Here is a 22,685-nt window from a genome sequence, read left to right on the forward strand (position 1 = left end):
GTCCAAGATCATCTCTGTGATTGTGACCAGCCATCCCATAGGAAAAGAAGCTTCCAGAGATACTGGGGAGCAAGGATTGGTCAGGGACAGCTCTGATGTGAGACACTTCTCAGAACTGTTCTTTCAGAATGTAAACACCCTTTCTCACTTGAGGACCAGAGCTCCTGCCAAGACTTTGAAAAACAAGTTACACAAGCACCTTTGGGGAGGTTGGCCATGCCACATCACAGCTGTGGCTACATGGGAGAGGAGGAGGGAGCTGGCCTCAAGGACTTAGTCAGGGACAATACTTCCACCCCTAAACACAAGTTCACAAGGCCAGAAGTCCAGTAGAACACAAGCCCTTGGACCACCACACCATGCCCCAGCCTGTGGCCCAAGGAGTCAGTCACTGAGGATAATTTCGCAGACTCCCCTGCCACCATCACTGAGAGATCCCAGAGTTCAAAGAGTAATCAATTGCCTGCCATTAGAGCCAGTGCTCAGGCCCAGGTGGGGTTTTCTTGGAACTAGTCACTGGGATATCTTAAATCCTTTTTTTTCCAGACAGGGTCTCACTCTGTCACTCAGGCTGGAGTGCAGTGGAGTGATCATGACTTGCTGCAGCCTCGACCTCCTGGGCTCAAGCAATCCTCCCACCTCAGCCTCCCAAGTAGCTGGAACCGCAGATGCACCCCACTATGCTCAGCTAATTTTTTAGTTTTTTGTAGAGATGGGGGTTTTGCCACGTTACCCAGGCTAGCCTCGAACTCCTGGGCTCAAGCAAACTCCTGGTCTTGAGGAGTTCCTGAGCTCTTTCTGCCTTGGCCTCCCAAAGTGCTGGGATTACAGGCCTGAGCCACCATGCCTGCCTGGCCTTAAATTTTTTATTCCCTGGGGAGATCACCTCCCTTCACTTCCCTGACAAGAGCTCCCTCACAGAAGGCCCTATTTAAAATTTTGGCAGCAAAGAGCCTGTCTCAAAAACACTTTTCTCCGAGTTGAAGTTATTTGCCAAGGGCTGGTGCCAACTCCAGCCAGTTGTAGATGGAATTTCTCAGGCCAGAGTGTGCCTGGGGCAGTAAATGCAAAACCTTAAGGATCTGACCTGGACCAAGCTAAATAAATCCAGGGACTGGGCATGTAACCAAGATCTCAGAAGGAGTAAATGAAGGGGAGTTCTCAAATAATTAAGCAAGAGTTTGCACCAACCCACACACACCTGGTGGGAGCAAAGACCTAAGAGAGTGACATTTGTTGATCACACATAATGTATCAGGTACTTTACATACATTCTCTCACTTCATCCCCACAGTAATCCTGTAGGGTAAGTGGTGACATCATCCCTGTTATAGATGAAGAAACCAAGACTCAAAGAGCTTAAATAACTTGTCCAAGATCATGCAGCCATGGACATGGCAGAGCTGGCACTTGAACCCTAGTCTATCCAGATTGAAAGCCCAAATTCCTTTGATTACACTATTCTACCTCCCTGTATGCAAGAATCTCCTTTCTTTTTTAAAAAAGTTTTTTCAAAAGAAAATGTTTTTCAGAATTGTGCTCCAGAGAATCTTATTAGAATACAACTAGAATCATCTTGTATATTTATCTTGATTTTTCAGAGACTGAGATCTCAAGTTGAAGTTCTGAGACCAAGTCCCACTCTCCAGTCTCATATGGTTTACCCTATCTCAGTATACATAATCAATCAGCAATAGTTATTGAACATCCACAAGACCTTCTACTATGTTCTATAGGGGATAGAAAGGTGAATTAAGCATGTCTCCTGCCCTCAAGGAAATTATAGTCTCTCTGGATAGGATAGGTTGTGCTGCAGTAACAAAAAACCTCTGTATCTGAATGGCCTAACACAACAAAGGTTATGTTTACTGCCCTCACCAGATGCCCATTGTGAATCAGCTGGGTCCTCACCTGAGGACCCAGGCTAATGGGCAATCTGCCACATATCTCAAACATTGCTAATCACCATGCCAGGAGAAGGAAAGTGTGGTTGATCACTCACCAGCTCTTAACACTTCTTCCCCGTAAGCTTCTTTTCCAAAGGGACTCATGCCAATTCTGCTCACATTACATTGGCCAAAGCAAATTGGCCACACACAATGCCAAGTTATATACAAACCTACCACAAGTCTGGAAGTGGAGAAAACGTTGAAAAATTTGGTGAATAGCCCTAATAATGACCACAGTCTGAGAAGAGGAATGGCCTCAAAGCTTCATCCCCCACATTCCACAACAGAGCAAGCCAAATAATTAAGTGCCCGTAGAGTGGGTGCTTTCAAGGTTTATATCCCAAAGACTCGACAGAGACTCATGTCTGGACTAGAGACCTCAATGAAGTATCCTGAGGGGTGAAGGCCTATGTTGAGTCTTGAAGAGTGGGAAGGATTTGGCTGGACCTACAAGACCAGACAAGTTGCATCCACCTTGAATTTCAATAGGGTGATGGTAACCCACCACCAATCACCCTGATAAATGACATAGATTACTCTAGGCATGAAGGGACAACCCAGATGAACACCTGAAGGAAAGAATATGCAGTGTGGGCTTAAGGGAAAAAGGGCCTGTCATTGCTTAACAGAGTGCTGGAGTCAAGGAGAAATGGCAGTTGAGGCCAAGGCGTTAAATGAGAAGGTGTAGAAAAATTTTCAAACAGGAGAAAACCATGATTAGAGTAGAACTTTAAGGATTCTAATAGGTGGCTACATCCTTTTATTTATTTCTTCATTTGACAAACATTTTAAATATTTTGCATTAGAGATGCAAAGGTATATGAGGCTTGATTCTTGCCCTCAAGTTGCTCCAGTCTCTAGCAGAAGGAGAATACATGTGTGTTGCCTACTTACAATACCCTTGTCTTTTAAGAGGGATTGATCTCAAAGAGATCTGATGAATATAACCTAAAGCTTCAAGGATGCCAGATAATGAAGGAGAAAGGGCTGAGTGCACTAAATTGCTAAATGGGATTGAAGTAGTGGTGAAGAATCCAGGGGTGGGAGGAGGCTGGAGTCAGTGCAGCTGGAGGAGAGTGGAGAGAAGATGATTGGAAAGGATAGGGGAGATAAAGTAGCTGGCAGTGGGAGAAAAGGCTTTGGGAATGAAGGAAGATTTTTAATGGGGATTTGTATAAAGTTTGGCCATATGGTGTTCAATGTAAGCCCTCCACTTTTCTCCCTTGTGAGCATTTCAGTCAAATCCACATTGCTGAAATGCTTTCGGGGTGGCTTGAGAGGTCGCAAGGGGGCAAGTGGGTTGCAGTGAAGCATTGATTATGGCTTCCACGTGGGTACAGGGTGTGAGCAAGGACTTCCCAAAGGGCCCAGTCATGTGTTATTAAATAGATATGTGCAATCAAATTTGGACAGGATAGAGTGGCTCATTCTGGGTGTGGGAGAGTCAGTCAATAAAAGCTTCATAAAGGAGATAAAAGACAATCCTGGTGCCAGGTGTCGAAAGATCAGATGTCCTCAGTCCACTTGGATTAACGGAAAGCATTCCAATCCAGGCACCAAGAGCATCACATGCAAAGGTACTGGGGTGTGGAACAGCCTGGCTTGTTCAAGCAACTCCAAGCAAACCTTGATGGACAGGATAATAGTCAGGAGGGGCAAGTTCAAGAATCTAACCCAATAATCAGAAGTGCATGTTCACCTTTGAAATTATTCGTTCAGTATTTACTGACCCTCAACTACTTTCCAGCTTATATAGTGTCACAAAAATCTTTTGATTTGGTAAAAACCTGGGAAATTCATGATTTCCTATTAGTCTATTGGTAAGGAAAGTGGGGATCCAGAGATAAACTTTTCTAAGGATGTCCTGACTTACTTATTCTTGCCTCTCACATACACAGTATGACAATATTTACCTTGCTGCTAAGCACCATGTCTCCACGTGCAGTGATGACAAAAAGCCAAGATCCTTGAGGTCCTGTGTCCCAGGAGGTGAATGATTGCCTGAGACAGCAGCAAGCAGGAGCAGAAGTCTGGTGACTATTAAAACACACTGATTTACAGTCAACTGTCAGGTGGGAAAATTTATCTCCATTGATCATATCCTAAAGTATCCTGTGTGGGGGGTGTGAGTGTACATATGTGCCCACGTCTGTTTTAAGTATCCACCTGGGAAATCTCTCAATCAGCATTTATTTCAATAATCTCATACAGAGCTCTGGCACTTTTTTTCCACAAATGCCTCCAAAGCAGTTTGTAAATTTTATATAGCTGGGGAGTTACTGTGGCAGGAATAGAAGGAAATAGATATTTATCAGCTTCCTAATGAGAACTGAGGACTCAGTATACTTTTGTTGAGAAGAACAGGGATCCAAGAATGTATATTTAATTCAGAATGTGTGTGTATTTAAATGACATAGTATTTCATAAAAATGTTTTTCATATTTCCTCCTAATCATACATTCAAATTCTACACAACTTTCAAGGCCCACCCTCTAGAATCAGCTTCTAGTTGCTAAATTTTGGTTCTCTGGAGTAAAATACTGTCACATTGCTCTGGACATTGCATTTCTCTAAACACCCCCAGAAGACTGGCAGTAGGGGGGAGAACTTGTGTCTCTCTCAGGGTTTTATATGATGCATTTCCAGCCCATTTCTCAGCAGAGGCTGAAAAGTATTCATCCAGGAGGCCAGTGAACGCCTGTGAGGAAACTGGAGAAACTTCAGATCATTCGTTCAGTCAGTCAGTATTTACTAAGCAATTACTATGTTCTAGAAACTATGCAAGGGTGCTAGAGATACAGCTAAGAGCAAAAGACATGGATCCTGGCCTCCCAGAGCCAGCAGTCTAGTAGGGCAGATGGTCATTGATGGGATAATCACCCAGATCATTGTAAATCTAGCACCAAGATAAAGGGAAGCAAGAAAGAATCTGAGAACATAAGTGGGGTAGCTGGGTTTCCTGGCTCATGCCTGTAATCCCAGCAATTCAGGAGGGCAAGGAGAGAGGGTCACTTGAGCCCAGGAATTTAAGATCAGCCTGGTCAACAAAGGGAGACTCTGCCTCTACAAAAAAAAAAAAAAAATTTTTTTTTAATTAGCCAAGCATGATGGCACATGCCTATAGTCCCAGCTACTTAAAAGGCTGAGGCAGGAGGATTGAGAGCAGGAGTTCAAAGCTGCATGATAGGCCAGGCACTGGCTCACACCTGTAATTCCAGCACTTTGGGAGGCCAAGGTGGGCAGATCACCTGAGATCAGGAGTTTGAGACCAGCCCGGCCAACATGGTGAAACCCCATCTCTACTAAAAATACAAAAATGTGCCAGGTATGATGGCAGGCACTTGTAATCCCAGCTACTTGGGAGGCTGAGGCAGGGGAATCGCTTGAACCCAGAAAGCAGAGGTTGCAGTGAGCCGAGATCATGCCACTGCATTCCAGCCTGGGCAACAGAGCCAGACTCCATCTCAAAAAAAAAAAAAAAAAAAAAAAAGCTGCATTATAGCTAAGTTATAATTATGCTACTGCCCTCCAGCCTGGGTGACAGAGTAAGACCCTGTTTCAAAAATAATGATAATAGAAAAAGAGAAAAAAGTAGAACATAAGCAAGGAACATTACCTAGACAACTGGGTTGGGGAAAGGTGCCTGAGAAAGCTCATCTGGAGGCTGAGCAGGAGTTATGGAGATCCGTGTGTGTGGAACAGCCTTAGTTTCCTCATTTGCAAAATGACTGTACTAACAGTACCTTGCCCAAGTGTGGAACCCCTAGAAGTAGGCCCCGAGATAAGGACTCATGATGAGATGATTTATAAAAAAGTGTGCCCTAGGGCCGGGTGTGGTGACTCACACATGTAATCCCAACACTCTGGGAGGCCAAGGCAGGCAGATCACGAGGTCAGGAGTTTGAGACCAGCCTGGCCAACACGGTGAAACCCCATCTCTACTAAAAATACAACAATTAGTTGGGTATGGAGTTGTGCGCCCGTAATCCCAGCTACTCAGGAGGCTGAGGCAGGAGAATGGCTTGAACCCGGGAGGCAGAGGTTGCTGTGAGCTGAGATTGTGCCATTGCACTCCAGCCTGGGCGACAGAGCGAGATTCCATCTCAGAAACAAAAACCAACAAAAAAAAGAAGCGTTCCCACTTGAACCTGGGAAGCGGAGGTTGCGGTGAGCCAAGATGGCACCACCACACTCTAGTCTGGGTAACAGAGAAAAAAAAACAAAAAGTGTCCTTAAGGGAAACTGGTAGAGGAGGTAGAGAGTGGGACTAGGAAGGGAAGAGAGGCATCCAAGCAATGTTGACAATCAAATAAAGTCCACACAGAGGTGTGCCGGAGACAGGAGAGGTCACATGGGGAGCTGAGAGTGTTTGTCCCACAGTGCCTGGTAGTCACAGGTGAAGTCCCAGGCACTTCTGCCCTCTAGACTGAGAAGCAAAGCAGTTCTAGTAGCTCAAGGACCATCCTTCAACACAGAGCCACGGTGCCGGCTGCTGCGTGCACAGCACAAAGTAATGAGGGTGTACAGGACTATGCAAGAGCACACAAGGGGGTGTGGGCAGGGCACTGAGGCGCTGGTTACACAGGGCACATAGGGAGGTACAGATGCAATGAAACAATGCATGTAAGGAACAGAGCACAGTGCCTGACTCACAATAAGTGCTCAAGCAGTATTAGCTCTCATTGTAATGTTTATTTTATTGAATATGTATCGATGCAGCCTGACACAGACTCTGCTCTGCCCAGTTATCTCTGCCTACTCAAATCCTCCAGGAAACCCACTCTTCCACCCACCACTCCCCGCCAGGCCTCCCGAGACAAACACACATATAAATATAGCAATATATATTTATATTTCCTAGGATTGTCACATTTTGCTGAGCTCATAACAGAACTGAACAAATAGCCCTGTCATCCTCTGTAATATATTCTATCATTCACCGGGGCTTCATCTCTCCCTGTCCTCCTGGGCTCCTGGAGCTCAGAAATTCATGTGCTCGGCTGCTTCTTCAATGTGATCTGTACTAACCTGATGTAATTCTCAGGCCTTCATTTCCTGTGCAAGTTGATAGAATTTTTAGACCAGAGGGACTTCCTAGGTCTGCTCATCTTGCTGAGCAATTGGTTTGCTATTTGCAAAATCTGCATTTTAAATAAAAAGGAATGAACTCTGATACCTACAAGAAGAAGGATGAATCTCAAAAACAAAAGAGCTGGACACAAAAGAATACTCATGGTATGATTCCATTTATTGGAAATTCTAGAACAGGGGAAATTAATCTATGGTGACAGAAAGCAGGTCAGTGGTGCCCAGGGCTGGGGTGGGGGCAACTGCAAAAGGTACCAAAGAACTTTTGGAAGTTGAAAATGTCAGCATTGGCTGGGCGCAGTGGCTCACGCCTGTAATCCCAACACTTTGGGAGGCCGAGGCAGGTGGATCACGAGGTCAGGAGCTCGAGACCAGCCTGACCAACATGGTGAAACCCCTCTGTACTAAAAATACAAAAATTGCCAGGCATAGTGGTCTGTGCCTATAATCCCAGCTACTCAAGAGGCTGAGGCAGGAGAATCGCTTGAACCCGGGAAGCGGAGGTTGCAGTGAGCCGACATGGCACCATTGTGCTACAGCCTGGGATATAGAACGAGACTGTATGAAAGAAAGAAAGAAAAAGAGAGAGAGTGAGAGAGAGAGAGAGAGAGAGAGAGAGAAAGAAAGAAAAAGAAAGAAAGAAAGAAAGAAAGGAAGGAAGGAAAAGAAAAGAAAAGAAAAGAAAGGAAGGAAGAAAGAAAGAAAGAAAGAAGGGAGGGAGGGAGGGAAGGAAGGAAGACAGAGAGAGAGAGAAAGAAAGAAAGAAAAGGAAGAGAGAGAGAGAAAGAAAGAGAAAGAGAAAGAAAAGAAAAAGAAAGAAAGAAAAAGAAAGGAAGGAAGGAAGGAAAGGAAAGAAAGGAGGAAAGAAAGAAGGAAAGAAAGAAGGAAAGAAAGGAAGAAAGGAAGAAAGGAAGGAAGGAAGAATGGAAGAAAGGAAGGAAGGAAGAAAGAAAAAAGAAAGAAAGAAAAAAAGAAAGAAAGAAAGGGAGGGAGGGAGGGAAGGAAGGAAGAGATAGAGAAAGAAAGAAAAGGAAGAGAGAGAGAGAGAGAGAGAAAAAAAGAAAGAGAAAGAGAAAGAAAGGAAGGAAAGAAGGAAAGAAAAAGGAAAGAAGGAAAGGAAGGAAGGAAGGAAGGAAGGAAGGAAGGAAGGAAGGAAGGAAGGAAGGAAGAAAGAAAGAGAAAAAGAGAAAGGAAGGAAGGAAGGAAGGAAGGAAGGAAGGAAGGAAGGAAGGAAGGAAGGAAGGAAGGAAGGAAGGAAGGAAAGAAAATGTCTGTCTTGGTTATGGAGTTGTTTACAGTGGTGTATACTTGGTTCAACATTCATAGAACTACACGCTTGAAATGAGTGCACTTATTGTATGTAAGTTATACCTCAATAAAGTTGATTAAAAAATTAAACAAATAGGCATTTTATTGCCTGACCAAGAGGTCAAAAGTAGATCCAAGACCAACCATAAGAAACAGCACAGACCAGACACACAGAAGCCTTTGTGTTGTTCCCCATCACCACCCCCTGTTTTTTCTTTTGGCAAAAAGTTGGTCTTTATCATGTGTACTAGTGGAGGGGAACAATGGCAAGGAAAATCTAGAAAGAGAATAATGCACAAGTCATTTACATCTGGTGGCCCTGGAATGTGTTTTGTTGCTTTATGGAATTTGAACAGAGATGTGCCTGCTTGACGTCCCAAAAAGACACTTCGAATGAAATAATAAAGTTTCCTATAAAGACCTGAATTACTTGTATCCAGGAAGCCCTTTGCTTATCTTGCCTAATTTCACTTCTTCCATCTCCTTTTTCCAAGCAGGAAATGCAGTGATTCACCTAATCCCAAACCTTCCTGCAAGGAGGCTCTCCAGTTTGGTGCCTCCACCTACATTAGATTGGATGCCTCTGCATTAACATGCAGCATAAATAGAGGAAGTTGAGATGCTCAAGCCACTGTAAAGAGACTTGAAAAAAGTTTTCTTGCAAGTTGCCGGAATAATCTACTTGCAGATAATTGAGAACAGATTCTACAAGAAATAGTTTCTTATATCTAGCATGCAGTTTAGCTGTCTCTGGCTCTGGGAAGTCTCTCCTGGCACACCACACTCCCCTCTCCCCCCTTCAAGCCCTGTCACTTCTGAGATTGGGTTGGCTGCCTGCTGTTTGCACCCCACCTCCCGTCCCCAACACCCTGGACTTTGTCCTTCATGGCATTTACCACGTGGAAGGCAAATGCCTATTTACTAATCTGTGTCCCAGACCAGACTGAGAGCTCTCTGAAAGCAAGGTCGGCTGAGGTCACTGTTGTATCCCCAGCTGCTAGAACAGTGCCAGGCTCGTAGTAGGTGCTTAATGAATAGTTGTTATTATTATTCTGAACACATAACAGAGTTTATTTAAGGTTTTGAAAATCAACTGCACAAACAGGAAAACTCTGGCGCTCCTAAAGGGAACTCCACCCAAGCCGAGCTCCAGCAGGAAATACCAAAAAGTAAGTATCTAGCACAAAAATCACCGTGTGTGTGTTTCAAGGCAACTCTCATGAGCTTATCTCCAAGAAGCTGTGGAATAGTCTGGAAAATCCAAGGCTTTAGGTCCTCCAAGGCAGATGACTTACAAGGATGGAGGGAAGGGAGGAGAAGCTTCTTGCTATCTTGACACTCTGGGGCTGTGGAATAACACTGAGATTGGAGTCAACAGGCCAGGCCAAAAGGCCTAGACTCTCAGAGCCTCTGTAAATGACCATATTAATACCTTCTCACATCTTACAGTCCTGTCTGTAAATTCTTAAGGGTGATGCAAATTTTAGCTTCCTAGATTATCAGAAACATCAATAACAAGCTGGGTGTGTGGTGTGCGCCTGTGGTTCCAGCAGCTGGGGCATGAGGATCACTTGAGCCCAGGAGTTCGATGCTGCAGTGAGCTATGATGGTGCCAATGCACACAGCCTAAGAATAACAGAATAAGACCCTGTTCTCAAAACAAGGCAAAAAACAAACAGCCCAGGCACAGTGGCTCACACCTGTAATCCCAGCACTTTGAGAGGCCGAGGTGGGTGGATCACTTGAGGTCAGGAGTTCAAGACCACCCTGGCCAACAGGGTGAAACCCCATCTCTCCTAAAATTAAAAAAAAAAAAAAATAGCTGGACATGGTGGCATGCACCTGTAATCCCAGCTACTCAGGAGGCTGAGGCAGGAGAATGGCTTGAACCCAGGAGGTGGAGGTTGCAGTGAGCTAAGGTCGCACCATTGCACTCCAGCCTGGGCAAAAAGAGGAAAACTCTGTCTCAAAAAAAATTATTAATAACAATAGTAGGAATAAGTGCTGCTCAGACCCTAATGCATGCACCAGAGACCAAGAGCCATTTTGCCTTCCCCTCAGGAGTCCCCATCCATGCATAGCAAGAGTTGGGGCAGAGCTCCCTGCTGTTCACTTGGCACTTCACACTTGATGACCATCCTTTCCAGCCTTAAGGCCTTCTGTGGATGTCACTGCCCTCCTGCTCATGTGCGACATGTAGACATTTAAGGGAATCTAATACAAAACAAGTTTTACAAAGTGCTGTGTTTCTAGCAAGAGAATGACAGGCCCATTAGACGCAGCCATCTGACTGGTTTCAGAGGGAGAGAAAAAGCTCACATGAGGAGAAACCAGAAAAAGAGGAAGGAGGGAAGGAGGGAAGGAAGGAAGGAAGGAAGGAAAAAAAAAAAAAGAAAGAAAGGAAGGAAGGAAGGAAGGAAGGAAGGAAGGAAGGAAGGAAGGAAGGAAGGAAAGAGAAAGAGAGAGAGAAAGAAAAGAAAGAGAAGAAAAGAAAAGAGAAAGGAAAGAAAGAGAAAGAAAGAAAAGAAAAAAGAAAAGAAAAGTCATTAGAGAAGAGAAGAGAAGAAAAGAAGACCAAGGTAAATACTTAAGAAACACAATTTAAGAATCTTAAGTCAGATCTTTCTATCAAAGGGTTGTGGTGAGCACAAAACCTTCTCTATACATGTCCCTGCCTAACCACAATTTAAGCACAGTGTTTTGTAAACAATGGGTGCCAACACAGTCAATACATATCCACTACCTTCCCTGGGATAGGCAAGGTGAGAACAAAACAGGAGTCGTATGGGGCCCTCCCCTGAAGAAATTTGTCTGGTAAATGCTTGATGACTTAAATAGAAAGTTTTAGAGATCAGTTCTAGTTTATCAAAATTCCATAGTACTTTATCTGTCCCATTCTTAGGGAGCAGCTTCTCCAAAGCTTGCAGCTGACATACCTTACCAGAGATGCCAGGCAGTTGTGAAGGGCTCACTCCTGTGTCCTTCATAGCACCCAATAGAGTGCCAAGCACACAGTGCATACTCAATACAGATTGTGCACTCTAATGAGAGTGTACTTCTACAAAACTAAGAGGAACCGATGTAGCACACCCCCAACCTGTACTTAATATGCAGTAAATCTCAGGCAGAGGAAGGAGGGTGGTGCTCCAGGCCACACATCCAGCAATGTGGTCAGAAAAAGGACCCTGGTCCTTAACTTCTTGCTTTCCATATACTCTCTTTCCAAGGAAATTAGATCCCAAGTTGGAAGAGGGATTTGATTCAAAGAACTAACCTTAAGGACAGTAGAAATGTGAAAACAGTACCATCCTTGTCTCTTTTGACATTGAATTTTTTTTTTTGAGACAGAGTCTTGCTGTATTGCCCAGGCTGGAGTGCAGTGGCATGATCATAGCTCACAGCAGCCTCGACCTCCTGGGCTCAAGCAATCCTCCTGCCTCATTCAGCTTCCTGAGTAGCTGGGACTATAAGTGTGCACCAACCCACCAAGCTAATTTTTGTACTTTTTGTAGAGACAGGGGTCACACTATGTTGCCCAGGCTGGTCTTGAACTTCAGGTCTCAAACAATCCTCCTGCCTTGGCCTCCCAAAGTGCTGGGATTATAGGTGTGAGCCACCATGCCCAGCCTCTGCTGCTCTTCTAGCTCTTTGTTCCTGAAGTCTCCTTCCCCATCTATGGTGTTAGTCAAGCGGAAGATGCTGGCAGAAAGGTCTGCAGCTGCTGCAGCAAAACAGCAGCAGCAAAGGCTAACCTCCCATGGAGGGAACGGAGCAGCAACCGTCAGGGAGTGCTTGGCAGTCCTCAAGGCAGGCACATGAAGAAAATGGGATTTGTCCAGTGCAAACTGCGTAACGGCTGAGCCAAGGAAATGCAGTCTGTTTCTTCCTGGCCTGTTCAGCCAGATCAGCCCCAACTCCTACTCAAGCACTAGACTTTAGCTGTTGAGATTTGAAGAAGTCCCTTTCCCACCCAAGCTTGGAACCAGTTGAGACAGTCACAAGAGTCAGGCAGATGGAGATGAAACACCACCAGTATTACTCATAAAGGCTGGGTGGGGAGATAGGCCGTAGGTGTGCAGCGAGAGTGAGCTTTCTAATACTAAATCCCAGAATCAGACATACTCACCCACCCAGTCACAGGCAGCTCTGGAGGCCTACAGGCCCCCAGCAGAAGCAAAGGTAAGTGGTGCTGGAGCAGAGCAGGATAGGGGCTCTCTGCTGGCTAGCCAGGCCCATGAGAGGGAGGAATTGAGCCACACAACTCACTTCCCTCTATGAAACTCATCATTCTATTAAGTCACCCATCTTCTCCTGGGAGGAGTGAGTCAAAGGATACGGAAAGTCCAGAATATTACTGTAATAGAAGGCCCTGCTACATGGAAGCAACATCATGAGTGGTAAGCAAGCCCTCCCCCAACATGAGTCGAGACAAACCAGGCCGCATGTAATAGCGGAGGTTGTCTGAAAGGCTCAGGAAATAATGCTCTTTACTGGGCACGGTGGCTCATGCCTGGAATCCCAGCACTTTGGGAGGCCGAGGTGGGAGGATGGCTTGCATCCAGGAGTTCAAGACCAGCTTAGGCAATATGGCAAGATTCCATCTCTGTAATATACAAATAATAAAGAAAAAAATGGCCAGGTGTGGTAGCTCATGCCCATAATCCCAACACTTTGGGAGGCTAAGGTGGGCAGATCACTTCAGGTCAGGAGTTCAAGACCAGCATAGCCAAACATGGTAAAACTCTGTCTCTAATAAAAATACAAAAATTAGCCTGGCATCATGGTGCACGCCTGTAATCCCAGCTACTCGGGAGGCTGATGTGCCAGAATCACTTGAACCCGGGAGGTAGAGGTTGCAGTGAGCAGAGATCGTACCACTGCTCTCCAGCCTAGGTGATAGAGCGAGACTCTGGCTCAAAAAAAAAAGAAAGAAAATAAATAAAATGATGCTCTTCTTTTTCCCTGATCTTCTTCCTCTTCCCACAAACCGTGCTCCTGACTTTCTGGTACCCACTCTCCTTACAGCTGTCCCTCTGTAGTTTGGGTCATGGCACTCTTGCATGAGGGAAAGGAGTAACAACTAAACCGGAGGTTTTTACTTCAGTGATGGTTGAAGCGGCACATTCCACAAGGTAGAGAATGAAGAGAATGAAGAAGTGGTACGGGAGCGGAGGCAGGGAAGTGCTGGGAGGAGAAGGATGGGGTCCCTGGCAAGGGAGCAACCCTCGGGCCTGTGCCCACGGACCTAGGTGAGGACAGGCACTCCTGTTTTCACACCCAAATGTTGCATTTTCCAAGACGACCCTGGCCCGCCATGCCCCCATTCTGTGCCTATAAAAACCCCCGAGACCCTAGTGGGTAGAGACACAAGCAGCTGGACGCCAAGAGGAGGACACGGGCAGAACACACTGGCAGGCACCAGCAGACCCTGGCAGTCCATCCACCAGTGGAACAACAAGGAAGCCAGAGGAATCTGGCCGGGGTAGTTGGAGTTGAGTCTGGCTACTGAGCAGCAGACTCCAGGGAAAACCACCTTCCCACTCTGTCCCCCTTCTGGCTCCCCATCCATCTGCTGAGAGCTACTTCCACCATTCAATAAAACCCTGCACTCATTCTCCATGTATTTTTGTATGTAGGATAAAATTCAAAACACTTAACTGTGCCCACATGTGATCTGATTTTTCCGATACACTAAGGCAAGAACCCCAAGACGAAAAGCCCTCTGTCCTTGCAATAAGGCAGAGGGTCTAATTGAGCTGATTAACACAAGCCACATACAGATAGCAAAACTAAAAGAGCACACTGTAACACATGCCCCACTGGGACTTCAGGAGCTGTAAACACTCACCCCTAGATGCTGCCGTGGGGTCAGAGCCCCACAACCTGCTCATCTGCCTGCTCTCCCTAGAGGTTTGAGCAGTGGGGCACTGAAGAAGCGAGTCACAGCCCCCATGGCATGCTCTGCGAAGGGGACAAGGGAACTTTTCCCGTTTCAGAAGGAGCAGATCAGGTTGGTGTACTGGCTAAGGAGGACTGCCTCCTAACCTCTTCCCTTTCTTCCCAAAAGAATGCAGAACACAAGCAAAAATAATCTAAAATCATTTCATATTGCTGTTCAGAACCAGAGGGGAATTCTGGTATATTATCAAATATATTTGGTGCTCCTGAAACCCTTGGAATAATTTCCTGAATTACAGGAGTGTATTTTGCTATTCATAATAAGCCCCTTTGGACCACACCTGAGTTTATGCTAATGAGGTGACTCAGGGAAGGGCCCCTGGAGAGCCTCAGGATAGGGGCTGTCACCAGAAAGACCAAGTGATCAAAGGGCTGGAACTTGCAGCTCCATCCACAGATCTCTGGGAAAGAAAGGAGAAGAAGCTGGAGGTAAAGTTCTATAAAACCTGTTGTACAATAAGATTTGAAAGCTTTAGGATTGTGGAGCTTGTGGAGGTGGTTGGAGGGTGGTGCCCGAGGGCATGGAAGCTCCATGCTCCTTCTCACATCCCTATGCGACTCTTCCATTCAGGCTGGAGTGCAGTGGCGCAGTCTCGGCTGGCCGCTGCAACCTCCGCCTCCTGGGTTCAAGCAATTCTCCTGCCTCAGCTTCCCAAGTGGCTGGGATTACAGGCACCCACCACCACGCCTGGCTAATTTTTTGTTTGTATTTTTAGTAAAGATGGGGTTTCACCATGTTGGACAGGCAGGTCTTGAACTCCTGACCTCAGGTGATCTGCCCGCCTTGGCCTCCCAAAGTGCTGGGATTACAGGCATGAACCAGCTCGCTCAGCCTGTAATAGCCTTTATAATAAAGTGATAAACGAGTTTTCCTCAGTTTTTTAAGCCATCCTAGCAAATTAATCAAATCCAAGGAGGGGTAAGGAGAACCATGATTTACAGTCAGCAGTTCAGAAATACAGGTGATGGCCGGGCCTTGTGGCTCATGCCTGTAATCTCAGCCCTTTGGGAGGCCAAGGCGGGAGGATCACTTGAGCCCAAGAGTTCAAGACCAGCCTGGCAACATGGCAAAACCCTACCTCTACTAAAACTACAAAAATTAGCTGGGTGTGGTGTCATATGCCTGCAGTCCCAGCTACTTGGGAGGCTGATGTGGGAGGATCGCTTGAGCCCACGAGTTCAAGGCTACAGCAAGCCATGATTGCACCACTGTACTCCAGTCTGGGCTACAGAATGAGACCCTGTCCCAAAAACAAAAACAAACAAACAAAAACCAGAAGTATAGATGACCATTTGGGATTGGCATGTGAGGTGGGAAGCAGTCTTGTGGGACTGAGCCCTTCATCTGTGGCTAATTGAACTGAAGTCACAGATGCCCGGCAGGGCTGTGCTGGAGTGTTGCTTGGTATGTGGAGATCTCCTCACCCCACCCCCACACACACATCTCATCATGGAAGTGTGCAGTCTTGAATGAGAGTAGAGGGAGGAAAAAAAGTTTGCTTTCTCCTCCAAGGAATCAAATGAGTCAACTCTAGAGCACACTGCAGGATTTCCAAAGCTCAGTCTTCCCCTGTAATCTTCACTCGTGCATTCATTCTATAAACATCTTCATGGAGCACCTACAAAGTAGGAGGCCCTATACTAGGCGCTGGGGACACATTGCAGCTCTCGTGAAATTTTTGTCAATCCATAAGTCAAACAAGAATCTGCCGAGCATCTATTATGCACCCCACCGTGCCAGGTACTCAGTGAACCCCTCTGAGACTTGCCCCCTCCAGCCTGCAACAGTAAAGCACCTGAAAGCCTGGTTTCCTTTAGTTTGAGGAGAGATTTCTTCTTCACAGATTGCCTGGGGGTGGCAGACAGTTTGGGAAAACAACATACATGGCTGATTCTAGAAATTCAATGACGTGTCTCCCGTGGAAGATTGCACAAATTCTGAAGAAGAGTTGAGCATTACCCTTAAATAGGTAAAACCATTATAAAAAATAACACCTCAATGGCTTTAAAAACGTTAAAGGGGTGAAACTCTGCATCCCACTCTTTATGGGGGCACAACTGCTGACCCCACCATGGCTCTTAGAGAGATGGATCTGTACATTTTTAGATACCATAGAAAGATTTCTTTCTGCCTGAGCTTCTTCAGAGCATTGTACATTTTTATAAAATTGTAAAACACCACAGCAGGCAAAAGAATAAAAGCATTTTTCCCTCCTTTAGTCTCAATATAACTGTGTATGAAGGGTGGGGAGCCAAAAAGTTCACGTTCAGAAACTCAGGTGCTATTTGTAGCTCCCTAATAACCAAAACTTTTTTGGCCACCTACTCATCCGTTCATTTTGTTATCGCCAAACCTCAAAAGCCTGAGGGTAGGCACGTAGTAGGTTCTTGGTGAGGACTTATTGAATGAACAGATAAATGAATGAAAGGATGGCTAAATTAATGAATGAAGTATCCAGAGATCAGTCCATAGTAGATCCACCTTCCCACAAGCACAGAGTAACTTCAGGAGTGGGCATCAGAAACTCTTATTTATACCCCACTGGAGACTGGAAGCAGAGAATTTCTTGTGTGCTGACCTTAAGGGGAAGAAATTGAAGAGAGAAATGGACTCACTCAAAAAGACTGCTGAATCCAAGAACTAGAGAACTGGAGAAATGTGTGATTCAATCTATGACCCACCCTCAGGTCAGTAATTACCTGTTAAGCTTGGTGAGGCGGTGCATGAGGCAGGAATTCAGCCTGGGCAACATAGTGAGGTCTTATCTCTAAAAAAAAAAAAAAAATACATATATATATATATATATATATATATAATTACTTCAGCTTCATTACAAATATTCATTGAGCTTTTACTATGTGCCAGGAGCTATGTCTACCAAGGTGAATAAGACCACACACTCCTATTCCTCCAGCTTACATCCCACCATCTTGTCTCTGACCAACTGCTCATTCCTGCTTTCATTTTCCTGTCTACGAATTTAGAGTCTTTAGTCCAGCATTATGCTAACCACTCCCGTGCAAACGTCTTCAACTCCCTTGCCCTCTCTCCCCTGTTGCACACACACAGCAAACCTTTGCTTATGAATGAAATCTGAGACCCACCTCCTCTATGCCAGCTCAGCATTGCTAGAGAAAGTCACACAACTGTGCCAACTGATGTCATTTATAATACATGACCCAAACTCATCCTTCTCCCAGTTATCTGATTTCAGTAAACGGCACCATGGCCCACCCAAATATCTAAGCCAGAAATCACTCTTGAAATTCCCTTTTACCTCATGCCCCCTGTTCAAACCATCACCAAGGTATTGATACCATGTCCAAGATAAATCTGAGGCCCACCTCTTCTCTCCATCTTCATCTGCCACCACCTTGTCCAGGTCTCTAATACCTCTCACCTGCACCACTGAAATGGACTCTGAATTGGTCTACTGGTTTATTCACTGAAAGAATGAAAGAGAAGTATTAACTTCTAAACTGGATTCTGTTTGCAGCAGACACTATCTGCCATATATCTTTACCTTTACCACTTCAGTACTCACTAGCCTGACTTCCAACACCAGAACCCATATTTCTTTGCCAGAAGATTTTCTCTGGCAAAGAAGCTGTTTTGTCTACCCCTTGCAGCAGGCTAGAAATACCTGCTTGTGCCTCACAAGACATTTCCTTGTCTCCCAGACCTCAAGCAATGGCTTACAGGATTGGGTGTATAAATACTCCAGTTCTGGGCCAGTTGCAGTGGCTCACACCTGTAATCCCAATGCTTTGGGAGGCTGAGGTGGGAGGACCACTTCAGGCCAGGAGTTTGAAATTTGCCTGGGAAATATAGCAAGACTTTGTCTCTGCAAAAAAAAAAAAAAAAAAAAAAAAATACAAAAAATAGCAAGGCGTGGTACCCATCTGGGGTCCTAGCTATTGGGGAGGCTGAGATGGAAGAATCGCTTGAGCCCAGGAGTTCCAGGCTGAGGTTAGCTATGATCGAGCCATTGCACTGTAGCCTGGGCAACAGAGCCAGACCCTGTCTCTAAAATAAACAAAATAAATTAATTAATTAATAAATAAATATCAGCCAGGTGCAGTGGCTCATGCCTATAATCCCAGCACTGTGGGAGGCCAAGGTGGGCAGATCACTTGAGGTCAGGAATTCAAGACCAGCCTGGCCAACATGGAAAAACCCCATTTTTACTAAAAATACAAAATTTAGCTGGGCATAGTGGCATGCGTCTGTAACCCCAGCTACTCAGGAGGTTGAGGCACAAGAATCACTTGAACCTGGTAGGCAGAGGTTGCAGTGAGCTAAGATTGTGCCACTGCACTCCAGCCTGGGTGGGCAGAGTGAAACTGTCTCAAAAAAATAAAAAATAAAAAAAATAATAAATAAATATCCCAGTTTTCTCAAACTTAAGTGGGATAACTTGAGGGGTACATTCTAAAGTGGTTCCCAGAGCTCTTCAGAGGGATTAAGCTTCAGTTATCCACAGTGATAACTTGATTTATAACTCATCCTTTGTTGGATTTCTTCCCTCTCCCGCCTCAATTTCCCACCTTCTATTGATGCTTCCTTACACCACCTCCCAAACAGACTACTTTGACTTGGTCTTCTTCCAGGGGAAACCAGATGAAGCCAATGTCTCTTTCTACCATCCTTACCACAGCATATTATTGCCTTTAGGACAAAATTCAAAACACTTAACTTTTCTCCAGAAGGTCCTATATGCTACTCCCACGTTTTAACTCCCTTGCCCACCACACTGGTTTCATATTGCCTCCGTTGTTATATTTTTTCCCCCAAGGCAGGTTCTCGCTCTGGCACCCAGGCTGGAGTGCAATGGCATGATCACAGCTCACTGCAGCCTCGACCTCTTGAGCTCAATGATTCCTCCCACTTCAGCCTCCTAAGTAGCTGGGACTACCAGATGAGCACCACCATGTCTGTCTAGTTTTTGTATTTTTGTATGTAGAGATGGGGTTTCACCATGTTGCCCAGGCTGGTCTCGAACTCCTGAGCTCAAGCAGTCCTCCCGCCTTAGCCTCCCAAAGTGCTGGGATTACAGGCGTAAGCCACCACATCCTGCTTGCCTCCTTTCAATTCTTTGAATATTCTCAGCCCTCTGCCACCTCAGGGCCTTTGCACACCCCATTCCCTGGGCCTGGATCGCCCTTGCCCAGCTCTTCATGTGCTGGCTTGACCCTCTTCCTCCAAGTCTCAGTTCAAATGTCCTTTCTTAGACAGAATTAGTAAAGGCCTTCCTTTATTAATTCATCTAGTTTTTCCTGATATTCTCTTCCTTTATTGGCTTCATGGCACTTACTACAACTTGTAATCCTGTTTGTGAGTTTGCTTAAAATTTGTCTCCTGACTAGACCGGAAGCTCCAAGAAAACAGAAATCTTAATTTTCTTAACAAGGACATGGCAGAGGGCCTAGCATATTGGAAGCCACCAATTGCCAATTTTATTTTTAAGATCAAACAAAATCTTAACCTCAAGGCGTTCACAGTATAATGGAAGAAATTTGTATACAAATATGTAATTTCCGTGAAGTTAAATTGCCATGGACAGAAGGAGCTAATGGATCACAAAGTTCACGGTGTCAGATAAAAGAAATGGCATCTCATTTTATTGATCCAATAGCTCTAAGTCCCATGAGGTACTGTGAACCCCCAAAATCTGAGACAGATCTCAGTCAATTTAGGAAGTATATTTTGCCAAAGTTAAGGACGCACGTCGGTAACAGCCTCAGGAGGTGCTGACATGTGCCCAAGGTGGCTGGAGCACAGCCTAGTTGCCTTCTGCCATGACTGTAAGCTCCCTGAGGCCTCCCCAGAAGCTGATGCTGCCATGCTTCCCGTACAGCCTGCAGAGCCATAAGCCAATTAAACCTCATTTCTTTATAAATTACCCAGTCTCAAGTATTTATTTATAGCAGTTTGAGAACAGACTAATACAGAGGTAGAGTTTTTTTAAAATGAGCTTTACCGCACAAACCATAACTATTCTCTCACCCACATTTACGTAAGTGCCCAGAAGTATAACACTCTGTTGTCCCACAATCCCCACCCCATTACAAATATTCAGACCATGTTCTTCCCATGGCATAAAAAGTCAGCAAATAGTCCCTTCCTTTTCTGCCCCTCTAACCCCAGTGTGGGACTAGTGCTAATGATTATTATGACCAGTATGTCAACTGATCACAACTTAACAGAATTGTATACTCAAAGAATCATAGGATTACAAAGAGCCTAATGAGATTTGTCTGATTATGAATTTAATAAAGGTAAAAATTATATGCCCAACTTGAGAGGAAACCCTTATTACTTTTTCCCTCCCCTACCAAAGAAAGTCAACAGAGGTAAGCATCCATTTAGGTCCTTCCTTTTTAAATTTGCATAATAAAAATTTTCAACACAGAGAAGTAGAGAGAGCTGGGCACAGTGACTCACGTCTGTAATCCCAGCACTTTGGGAGGCTAAGGTGGGAGGATTCTTTGAGCCCAGGAGTTCGAGACCAGCCTGGGCAACATGGTTGAGACTCCATCTCTAGAAAAAAGAAAAAAATTAGCCAGAATGGTGACACACAACTGTGGTTCCAGCTACTCAGCAGGCTGAGATGGAAGGACGGCTTGAGCCAGAGAGGTCGTGGTTGCAGTGAGCCATGATCATGCCACTGCATTCCACCCTGGGCAACACAGAGAGACCCTGTCTCAAATAAAGAGAAATAGAGAGAGTAATATCACGAACTCATCACTCCTGTATCTATCACTCATCTTCAACAATCATCAAGGCCAATTTTATTTCATCTCTAAACTCCCTTCCTGCCCCCATACATTTAACCCCTACCTTGACACTTTGGGATGTATTTTTTTAATTTCAGATGTCACAGATACCATACATTTCATCTATAAATACCTCATCTGTAATACATGTCTCTTAAAAATAATCTTTTAACATTACTAGTATCTAAGTTTTTTAAATCCCTTAATGTCATCAAATATCCCTGTGTACTTATTTCCATATGTAAACCAAAAATAAAATTCTAAGGCCCCCACAACCATCCAAATGGACCCCTCCTCCTAGCCAAGGGCATTTCAGAGTTAACTCAAAAAACTAGTTCAGGCCATAATGGAAGAGAGGGTCAAACATGTCTCATTATATCCTCCAGCATTAACATCAAAACAGAGCTTAAGTCTGAAAAGAAACATTTACAATGTATTCTCTCTGAAGCCTGCTACTTGGAGGCTTCGGCAGCATGATAAAACCTTGGTTTCCACAACCCTTTATCATAACCCAGATATTCCTTTCTATTGACAATAACTCTTTCAACCAATTGCCAATTTGAAAATTCTAAAATCTAGGCTGGGCATGGGGGCTCACACCTGTAATTCCAGCACTTTGGAGCCCCAAGTGGGCAGATCACTTGAGGTCAGGAGTTTGAGACCAGCTTGGCCAACATGGTGAAACCCCATCTCTACTAAAAATACAAAAAAAAAATTAGCCGGGTGTGGTGGCGCATGCTTGTGATCCTAGCTACTCAGGAGGCTGAGGTGGGAAGATTGCTTGAAGTCAGGAGGCAGAAGTTGCAGTAAGCCAAGACTGCACCACTATACTCCAGCCTAAGCAACAGAGTGAGACTCCATCTCAAAAATAAATAAAATCTACTTATGACCTGGAAGCCCCCCGACTTTGAGTTGTCCTGCCCTTCCATATCAAACCAATGTAAATCTTCACATGTATGGATGGATGTATCATGTTTCCCTAAATGCATAAAAGCTAGCTGTACCCTGACCACCATTGGCACATGTCCTCAGGACCTCCTGAGGCTGTGTCATGGGCGTGTCCTTAATTTTGGCAAAATAAACTTTGTAAATCGACTGAGACCTGTCTCAGATACTTTTGAGTTCACACCTAAGTGTCTCATGTTGTGTTTGTTTTATAGTTGGCTTGTTCAAATCAGGATCCAAACAAGGTCTATACTTGCATTTGGTTGATAAGTCTCTTAAATCTGTTTTAATTTATGGGTTTTGCTTCCATCTGCCATGGATCCCCACCCACCACACCCTGTACCAGGATTACATTTTAAGACAATCTTTCCAAGCATTTTGAACACACTGTTTTCTGATTTCAACTAACTCATCTCTCCTGCTAAACAAATAAAAACCTAATAGACCACTTTCTTTTTAAATTTTTTTTTTTTGCTGAGAAAGGGTCTCACCATGTTGGCCAGGCTGGTCTTGAACTCATGGCCTCAAGCAATCCTCTCTCCTCAGCCTCCCAACACACTGGGATTATAGGCATGAGCCAACATGCCTGGCCTAGACACCCTTCTTTAAGATATAACTTTAAGAGGTATGCTTGGATTTAGGTCCATGTTAAAGTATTAG

At 44.9% G+C, this 22,685-nt stretch overlaps 1 long non-coding RNA gene across 1 annotated transcript in view; it reads right to left on the minus strand.

Moving 5' to 3' along the window:
* LOC134736303 (uncharacterized) overlaps positions 1-22,685 on the minus strand; it is a 115,858-nt gene that overhangs the window by 48,431 nt on the left and 44,742 nt on the right. The window contains exons 2-3 of the long non-coding RNA XR_010120231.1: positions 17,649-17,749; positions 17,004-17,071 (exon numbers count right to left, since the gene is read on the minus strand). This is a non-coding gene — a long non-coding RNA (uncharacterized lncRNA). The remainder of the gene's footprint in view (positions 1-17,003; positions 17,072-17,648; positions 17,750-22,685) is intronic.

This window comes from Symphalangus syndactylus, chromosome 3, assembly GCF_028878055.3.
Source record: "Symphalangus syndactylus isolate Jambi chromosome 3, NHGRI_mSymSyn1-v2.1_pri, whole genome shotgun sequence".
NCBI lineage: Eukaryota > Metazoa > Chordata > Mammalia > Primates > Hylobatidae > Symphalangus > Symphalangus syndactylus.